Raw genomic sequence first — 10,747 nt, forward strand, 5'->3', positions numbered from 1 at the left:
GAATGGTTTTTTCTGGCAAAAATTGATGATTTTAGATATAATTTTGTAATTGAATCTACATCCAGGCAAAAAATCATAACAAACTTGTTAAAACATGTAAAATGATCGAACGGATGGGGTCAAAAGATCTAAAACAAAGTAATTCAACCCATTATCCATGACTATCCAAGTTGTTTGCACATCAACAAACATTTGAAACATAGTACGGTCCAAACAAACAATGGACTTGGAACAGTTGAACAAAACCAATGTTTTGTTTTGTCTTTTGCACATTGAAGTCAAGATTGAATCATATTGTGGGTAGGGGTGACAAAATCTGACCCGACCCACCAACCCGCTTCTTAGCCGGGTTAGGGTTTGGCTTAAACGGGTTTGTGTCGTAAACGGGTCGACCCACCTAACCCGTTTATTAAACGGGTCGTGTTCATGTTAAGGGTATACCAACTCGTCAACCCGTTTGACCCGTTTAATAAATGGGTTAGACGGGTAGGTCAACCCATTTACATGAACCCGTCAACCCGCAACCCGAGACCTCTCCTCTCCAGTGGTGGTGTGTGCCTGTGCGGTTATCATGTCTATGTTATCGGGTCGACCCGTTTAATAAACGGGTTGGCGTGCCGTGTAATCGTGTTGACCCGACCCATTTATTAAACAGATTAACCGTGTCGTGTCGGGTTACCCATTTAATAAATGGGTCGTGTTTGTGTTTGCCACATACGACCCGTTTAATAAACGGGTCGTGTTCGTGTTGAGGTATTCTGACCCGCCAACCCGACCCGATTGCCACCCCTAATTGTGGGGTCCCCAAATCTTATGGGGCTTAAAAAAATATTTTTTGGTCAAGTTGTTATAGGCAACTTAGTTAAAGCTAGAAAATGGTTCAATCAGCTCATGCAGCTCATGACTCGGTTCGTTAAGAGCTCATTCAGGCTGTAAAATTGGCTGAGTGAGGCGAGTCAAAGTAACAAATCCAAGTATAAACTAGTGGTCTTCCGCTTAGCTCAGCTCATATATATTTCTAATCATAATTGCATTGGCATATCTCATCTCAGACATACTACTACTAAGCAGAAGTATCAAATGTTTAAGAAACTTGTTTTAATTACTTGATAAACACATATCATCTTACATAAAAACACATTTTTATTATATCATAAATGGGTATCAAGTTTAGCTACTCTGCGTATATACAACAATTTCATTTTATAAAGACACTATTAAGAATTCTAAAACAAAAAATTTAATATTATAATTTATGAAAAAATTATTATTAATTATTTTAACTTTCAGGTACCTTTTATAAAAATATATACTTTGTATCAACTTTTTAGAATACTTATTCTTTTGGAAACCATATAAATGTGGAACTTGTATAGATATTTTTGGAAACCATATCAATGTGCTTCAAATAAAAAAGTACCCGTAACTTTTTAAGCCCACACGAATTCGTACCAGTAGCCATACCTGTCCAGTATCCGTACCCGTTCCTGGCAAATAAGCTTGTAATTAGAAAGATATGTATATTAAGGGCATGCTTGCTTGGCCCCTCGTAAGAATCATTCTCTCACATTTGTGAGAGTGATTCTTACAAGCCCATTTTCTCACGTGAATGCAAACGAGAGAAAAGGAGATTGTGCAATAATAAATCAAATATGATTTGTTCTCTCGCAAAATGTGAAAGTGGGACGGCATGTTTGCATACATCCCTATGAAGAATCGATCTCAAGTTTTAAGAGAATGATTCTTAGGAGAACCACTTTCTCACATAAATACATCAAAAAAGAAAATGATTCTCCAATTCAAATAAAAAGGGAGTTACGGAGTCAATGAAGGGGTCTGGTTTTCGGATAGAATGATTAGAAAAGGATTCAAAATCACATTTTCAAAGCACTTAAAAACTTGCTTGGGTTTATTTTATTTTTTTTGAAAGGCAAGCTCGGGTTTAGGCCGACCCCTACCAAAGAACAACAGCCGCCCCATGCGGCGGAGGGATTCGATCCTTGGCCTTCAGCTTGACACAAGGACCCCGCTTACCACATGGGATACCACCTCGGTGGTAAAACTTGCTTGGAGTTACAAAGGTTGAGGTTGTGACCCTCATTCTTACTAGCATTTTCTCACGAGAGTTAGTGCATGTTTGCTTGGCTCCAAAGGAGAATCATTCCTTCACGTTTGCAAGAGCGATTCTCAATTGCATTATTTCTTACATGCAAGCAAACATGAGAAAATGGAGCAATGATATTCAAAATCACATCAGGAGCCATTTTACTCACTTGTCATGTGATTCTCAATCGCATTGTCCACCCTGTAATTTCCAATCACGACATTTTGGATCACATGGGATGTGCTTGAGCTTGTTCTCATTGGAGAATGATTCTTATGAGAATGGCTCGAAGGGCCAAGCAAACATGCCACCAAAAAAGTTGGACTTGGACTGAGTATAGTTGTTATGTTCTTTCGTTCCGTCCAATTTTGGACAAGCCATCAAACAAGCCGTAAGTGTCATTTTATGTCACATATGTAAAATGGTTCAAAATAAAAGCACAAATGTTTTTCAAAATGAGCTCAGCTTGCTACAAAGTCCAACCCTGAGCTGCAGCTGGGCTTCAGCCTAAATGAGCCGATCTTGAACAGGCTCGTTTACCAAAACTAAACTCAGCAGTTCAGGTCCAGCAGGACACTTGCCAAATTCTACTTGAGGGTCATGTATGGGCTAAAGCTGAGCCACATTCAAGAGGGCCCCCCTTTTATAATACATTCATAGTGCCGGCCACGTTCAGGGATGTCCTATTATGAGAATGGCCAAAAAAGGCAGAACCCCAACTCACAAGAATCACATTTTCTGATGGCCTGCAAGAATTCACTCTTTCTGCTCTTGGCAGGCTCTCCCCAGTTGTAGTTAAAGATTTCTATCAGGTCATTAATGGTTTATGGGGGTTGCCTATGAATCGGGTCTACTTGGACCCATACCCATCAAATAATGTCTGTAATCTGTGTCTATAACCTAATCAGATATGAGACTAGATTGTAAGGGTAAAAGTGGATCCGATTCCTGATCCAGATCCAGCACAACATTCCACGATTTGGAACACAAAATAAGATCCCAATGCATAGCACAAATGTTTAAAACTGCAAAATAACGGCAGCCAAATTCTTGTTAGAAGTTGAAAATTTTCATATTTCTCGCATTTTTACTGGCAAAATATTGACACAAATTTTAATAAAAAAAAAAGAAATAAAATGAAACCAAAGATAAAGGCAGCGTGAGAGTACGGAAGCCCCTTGGCAGCCTAAAATGTGCATGGGCCCCACTATAGTAGTTCATAAGCTTGAGCAAAGCAATATAATTAGGGATGTAAAGGTGTCGGACTCGGGTCGGATCTAGGCATTAATGAGTCCGACTTATTTGGGTATTATCTAATCAAGGTCGGTTCAGATCCAGATAGAATTAGATAAAACAGAATGTGGACCCGGCTAGCTTAAAACCCTGATACTTATTAATTGGGTCAGGTTTTAGTCTGATTCGAGTTTAGGTTTGAATGCAAAACTCAATACCGAACCCGATTAATTGGTTCACAATCTGGCTACAAAACCCGACTAATCAGATTCATGTTGGGGTCGAATGTCGGGTTACATCAGACCCATTGACATCCCTAAATATAATTGAAATGAAAAGGATTGGAAAACATGAGCTAGTAAATTAGAACACGGTGACATATCGGCGATATTTCTAAAATATGGCAAACAAATTGGCAGCAATTTTAAACGTTTAATACATTATGATGTTTTCAAGTTATCATGATGTTATCGTTTAGATAAAAATAACATGATTTTATGAACTTTTTTTATTGGCAAAAATATAAGGAAAAAGTAGCAATCTTATGTTTTTATTATTTTTATTATATTTTTGTCGATTTTTTCAGATAAACACTTAAGAAATATAACAAAATTGGGATTATCGCAAGAAATCCATGGTTGATTATTTGCTATTTAAAACAATTGTCACCTTTTTCTTTTCTATAGGCAAGCTTTGGGACACTTGATTTCCTCAAATCTTACGGTAAGCTCTATTGCAGTATTGCCGCATTAGATCGTCAAATCTGAGATCCAAGGGACACTCAAAATGCCTAGCAAAGACCCTACTTTGAACATGTGGCACAATTTTATTTGAGGATTGAGCCTTAGATGTTTTATGTAGCCATTACAAGAGAGAATGATGGAATTAATAGTTCGCAAACTAAGTTGATTACAGGCCATAAGATTAAGTTACTTCTCAAGATATGTAATTTAATTAGGCTACGTACAAAAAAATGAAGACGGCTTGGCTCATTAGGACCTGGTTAGGACTACAAAAATTCATATTTGTTGGTGATTTTTGCTTAATCTGAGCCTTTATATTTGTTTATGCATAAATTAGTTAGCCCAAAACATGTATTAGATTAGATATTTTTCATACTTAGACGATTCTTTTTGAGGAAAAAAAAAATCAATGAATAGTCACACTAAAACTTGATAAAGCATTCAAGTTTTTTAATTAAATCTGGCAAGTTTTTTTTTTTTTAATATTTACACGGAGAAACCGCCCCCTTAACAGAGACCTAGCCACACGCACTCTGCTTGAACTTACGGTCATTGTCCTAGCATCCTAAAACTCCATGGGCTTACCTAGGGGTGGCAATTTCTGACACGACCCGCCAACCCGCCTCTTAGGCTGGTTCAGGTTGGGCTTAAGCCAACCCGTTTAATAAACGGGTCGACCCGCGTAACCCGTTTATTAAACAGGTCGGGTTTGGGTTGGGGGTATGCCAACCCGCCAACCCGGCTGACCCGTTTAATAAACGGGTTAGGCGGGTGGGTCAACCCGCAACCCGACCCGCCAACCCGCATGCCCGACCTGCCAACCCGACCCGTCAACCCGTCAACCCGACCCGCCAACCTGCCAACCCGATCCGTCAACCCGCCAACCCGACCTGCCAACCTGACCCGCGAACCTAAAAACCCGTTTACCCGACCCAACCCATTTATTAAATGGGTTGGCGGGTCGTGTCGGGTTACCCGTTTATTAAACGGGTCGGGTTCGTGTTTGCCACAACCGACCCGTTTAATAAACGGGTCGGGTTCGGGTTGAGGTATGCTGACACGCCAACCCGACCCGATTGCCACCCCTAGGCTTACCCCTTGCCTGCCTAGCAGCCTAGGCCCCATCCAACTACCCCTTTGGGGCCCAAAGCAAGTTTTTACTAAATAGACAACAATGAACACACACACATATATATATTTTAAATTAAGCAAAAAATCCTATAATTTTGATTTTTTATAGGTATCTAGTAACTGGAAATCCCCCAAAAATGGGTCCATGAGAGTGTCTCTCTCTAATATATATATAATAATGCTGCAAAGCTCCGGGAGCCCCTACTCCCACATAATAGAAGTCATTGCATCTTCTTAATCAGGACGTGCTCAACATAGTTTATTTGGTAGTTCTGAACATGTTTCTTGTGTATAAAAATAAGATTTTTTAAGTCATAAATTTTTTATATGTTGTGAGCCGTTGATTTTTAAAGCTTTTAAAAACCTACAAGTAGATCATTTCTACAGGTCTGATCAACAACAAAAATGTTCAAGAAATGTAAAAATTCTAAGGCTTCTGTTAGGTGGGAGTAGGTGCACCAAGAGTACTCTATCATTATATATATATTTTATTCAAGAAATGATCAACACTTTTCTTCAAAAATTTCCAATTTTTTGTAGATCAAATGTTACAGATATGATCTACTTGGTTTGTTTAGGAAAAAACTTGTTTTGAATCATGTGATTATGACAAGTAACTAGGCTTTTAAAGGGGTCCAAAAACCAATGGCTCAAAATGTGCTAAATTTTCATAACCGAAAAGATCATACTTTTAAATAAAAAAGCACAATCCAAGGCTTGATCCTTAGCAAACAAACCATGGTGAATACACAACTTGTACATATGATTTCTAGCTCATTAGTTTTGTACCTTCGTGAGGGGGAGTGGGGGAAATATGAGTTCCAAATCCCCTTGTTGAAACTTAGGGGTGGGGGAAATATGAGTTCCAAATCCCCTTGTTGAAACTTATAGGGGGAGATCGCCGATGTGGTATCCCATGTGGTAAGCAGGGTCTTGTGTCAAGCTGAAGCCTGGCCTAACCCCAGCTTGCCTTTCAAAAAAAAAAAAAAAATTCTGCCTCATGTCAAAATACTAGGAATTGTTCCTTTGAATGTATTGTTTGACCTATAAATATAATTTTTTAAGGGTTAAAAATTTGTTATATTGTATGTCATTGAATTTTCAATAAAAAACACATTACACATTGAAAAATCATTGTTCAAGGATCAGTTTCTACTAACAAAAAATGTAAACCCCATTTGGAGGGTTAGAAATACAAAAAATAAAAAACTTAGTTTTCCACTAGGAGTTTAGAACACACACACACATATATATATATATATAGTAGGGATAGCTGCCTACTACAATTCATGCCTACTGCCAACAAAATGGGTTTATGCAGGGTTTTTTTCAAATCTGACCACATTTATTTTATATGCTTGACTTTAACAGGAATAGACTATTGAATCATCAAATTTGGACGCGTGGATAGATTTTGATAGGGTTTGAAAATTGATGGTCTAAAATTTCCTTACATATTCAAATTCAAGCTTAAAATCCATAATTTCTTGTCATAAAAATGAAATATAGGTGACTTTTTAAAGAAAATCAACTATGCCGAATAAATCTACAGGGTTAGAATTGTGAAAACACTCCAAAAACCCACGTTAGCTTGTTGTAAGCACTTACTCATCAAAATATATATATATATATAGATATATATATGAAAACTCGTATGTTGAATGGGTTTTCGTTAAACTCGATTTGGACGCAGCTGCGCTCTCTGCATCCAAAAAAATTTGAATTGTGTACCTTTAGGTTCTTGACCATCACTAAAGCCTAGTTTTTTGCCCAAGGTTTGGCACCGCTGATCGTGTGTGACCAGCGGTGCAAAGTGTCATAAAATGTTTGGACACTTTAAAGATATGGGTTACTCTCTCTCTCTCTCTCTATATATATATATATATAGATGAACATTGGTTGGTCTTAACCATACATACAGTGTGGACAATGTTAAAAATTAATGTTTCCAGTAAATCTATGAAAAAAATACGATTTTATGAGCTTTAAAATTATTGAGCCATTGAATTTTGAATCCTTATAAATTCTTGCTCATGTCATAATTGGATGATTCAAAAGTCAGTTTAAGGTTAGATTTCAAAAAAGTGTTGAAAAAAAATAAAAAGCTGATACAGTCTACACCCTTCTAATGTTAGGAGGAACCAAACAATATATATATATATATATAAAGGTGGTAACTGCTAACCATTTTTCAACTAACCTCCAACTAATTGGGTTTGTGAAGGGCTTTTTTCTATGTTTTTCTTAAATACTACATATTTACCATTTTCATGTTTTAAAGTTTATTCAAACATGATGTATTATACCATTTCTAAACCACCCTTATTTTTATGAATTCCAAGCCCTTTATTTCTCACCATCTAAAAAATTGAAGTGTACTCGACATTTTTCTAAGCCTGGGGACCAATTATACAACCATCCCATTGGGATTCTAACTTGCAACGTTCTAACATAGTGTGACGTGAACTACAGACAAATGGAGCCCTGACTGGTGTACTAAAGGCAAGTACTACCAAACCACCATATATATATATATATATATATATTGTGTTCGTTAAGCCCTTTTTTTTGTTAAGTCTCATTAGAACCCCTTAAAAAATCATAGTTTTAAGTATTTTTTTTTTACATCTTACACCCTAGATGTGATCTAAATGTTTTGTTTAGTGGGAACCGGCTTTTAGATCGTCGAAATCTAACCTGTATACAAGTATTTTGGGTGATCCAAAATCAATGGCGATGAATGTGCTAATTTTGCCTGGTTCATAAAAATATGTTTTTTATCCAAAAAAACATGATCCAAAAGTCAATTCTCACTAAATCAAGCATGCTAAACACATCTAATAGTTCAGATTTATCATAAAACACTTAAAACTTGTAAGGTAGAACGGGATAAAACAAGAAATGGGTCATAATATGTTATGTTCTCATATATATATATATATATATATATAGAGAGAGAGAGAGAGAGAGAGAGAGAGAGAGTAATGTGTTCCTTAAGCCTCTTTTTGGGTTAGGTCTCGTTAGGCTCCTTAAAAAATTATAGTTTTCTCATGCCTAACACCGTAGATGTGATCTATAAGTTTTGTTTAGTGAGAACCGACTTCTGGATCAATGGCTATTAAGGTACCAATTTTTTTGGCTCAAAAAAATATGTTTTTTCATCAAAAAAACATGATCCCAGAGTTGATTCTCACTAAATCGAGCATGATAAACACATCTAACGGTTCAAATCTGTCATAAAACACTTGAAACCTATGAGGCAGAATGAAAAATGGGTCCTAATATGTTGAGTTCTCATATATATATATATATATATATATATATATATAGAGAGAGAGAGAGAGAGAGAGAGAGAGAGAGAGAGAGAGAGAGAGAGAGAGATGCGTAATTGTGAACTGGCTTGGCTGTCCATCACTGGCATGATGGACGACCACAAAAAAAAAAGCAAAGAAGTATACAAACATGCATATTTTTTCATTTTTTTACAATTAGTGGCGGTTTCTGATCCCTGCTAGAAGTCCCAGCAGAAACTGGGATATTCAGTGCAGAAGTCTGTTATTAAAGGCCTTAACGGAAATTTGGGCCTTTAATGACAGATTTTTTACCGTGCTATAGGTCCCAGTTTTTACTAGGACCTTTAGCCACGGTAAAAAACCACTGATAAAGCAAAAAAGCGCAAAAACAAGGCTTTTGTGCATTTTTTGTCCATTTTTTTGCAGGCCATCCATCAAGGCCTCGATGGACGGCCCCACTGGTAGCTGAAAACCTAAGGGTTGCATAGTTGAGGGAAAACATAGCTCTTTTTATAACTTTTCTTTAAATGACAGCTTTGCAATGTGTCCAATGAGTGGAAATATAAATTTGTTGGACATTTGTAAGTGTTTTTTTCAAAAACATAATATGTTACTTACGTGGTAAATATGTAATTTTTGAAAGTTCACGGGTTATCTTTTCTGCTGTAACTTATATCTCTTTTTCTCCTCCTTTAAAACGTCTAAATTTGCCAAGAATTTCTCAACCCACTTGTGGCTTGCTTGATTTTAAAGTTCACCTTTTAACCATGGTAAATATATTTAAATTACCTTTTTTTTTCTTCCCATTTATCATGCTAAATATATTTAAATTACCTTTTTTTTATCAATAGATAAATCTTTGCTAACTAAAAGCACCTCATCCCTCTCCCATGGTAAGTATGTTCATTTTTTTTAACCATTTAAGATTACTATGGGCATATATGAACCATTTTTTCACCTTTTATGTGATAACTAAAATTTATTATTTTTTAATTTTTCTTTATTTTGCTGGATGTGGGTGGGTATACAAGGTGAATACAGTCTTTGATACGATAATTATTTTAAGGTTTTATTTGCTTCTCTTATTTCAGTTGTATGTTTTAAATGAAAATAATATAATTTATTTATTTTAATTACCCAGTTCTATTAAGAGACCCAGTTCTCGGTGAGGGTTCCTTCGTCATAAAAAAAAAGTAAACAAGCTGGGTCTGAATCCAATTTCATGTAGTAGGTTTCAATTTGAAAAATGAATACAAAATAGATCGGACCAAATAAATTTGATTTTGGATTCAAATCTTATATGCTGCTGTCTAATTTGATAAAAATGGTTAAAAAAGCTACACCATCTTGAAATTTTATTATCACTTCCAAAGTCCAATATAATATAAAAAACATGCATTAGTTCTCAAATATCACCTATTTTGAATACATTTGCTTTTTATCACGGTTTTATAGTTTTATATTATATACATATGCTGATATTTGCCATTTTTTTTTTGAGAAAAAAGCAAAAATTTGTAAAAATATCGTTTTTTTTAGAATACAAATTTTTTAAAATATCATGAGATTTTCTCGAGAATGTGATATGTGTTATTTTAAAATGTAAGACGTAAAAACGATTTGGGATTTGGTTTGGATCACCCGAATCGGAAACAGTTAAAAAGATGGCAGATGAGTCCTGTGCCGATCCCAAAATAAATTCAGTATTCTATTTGAAGATCCAAATCCGAATATACTGCATGGGATTAGGATCAAAGTCCCGGTCAAATCCGATTCATCTGAAGCCTTACGTTAACACTTCTTCCTTTGTTTTCGAAATGCCAACGCCAAAATAGTCAACTTTCTAGCTTCCAATGGTCTTCTTGGAAAAAGGATGCCACGTCACCGAAACTCCACTGCACTTTCTGAGTGCTACGTGGCATTACAGAGTGGGACCCAAAACGAGCCAATCTCAGTCAGAGTAAGCCGAGCCGAGCCGAGCCGAGCCGAGCCGAGCCGAGAAAAATTAAATTGGGTGTAGAAGAAAAGTGAAAGGAGGCGATGAAGAAAAGGAAAAAAAAAAAAAAATACAAAAGAAAAGAGAATAGAGTCGTACTCTGATGGGACCCACATTGAAACTATAAAATATAACCCAGGTGTCTATTTAACCGCGGTTAACCTCCGCCTACAAATTTACCGTCTTTTTAACTCCCTCTGGCGCTCGCACATTTGAAACTCTCTCTCTCTCTCTCTCTCTCTCTGTG

Source organism: Nuphar pumila, chromosome 17, assembly GCF_984573655.1.
Source record: "Nuphar pumila chromosome 17, dmNupPumi1.hap1.1, whole genome shotgun sequence".
Taxonomy (NCBI): domain Eukaryota; kingdom Viridiplantae; phylum Streptophyta; class Magnoliopsida; order Nymphaeales; family Nymphaeaceae; genus Nuphar; species Nuphar pumila.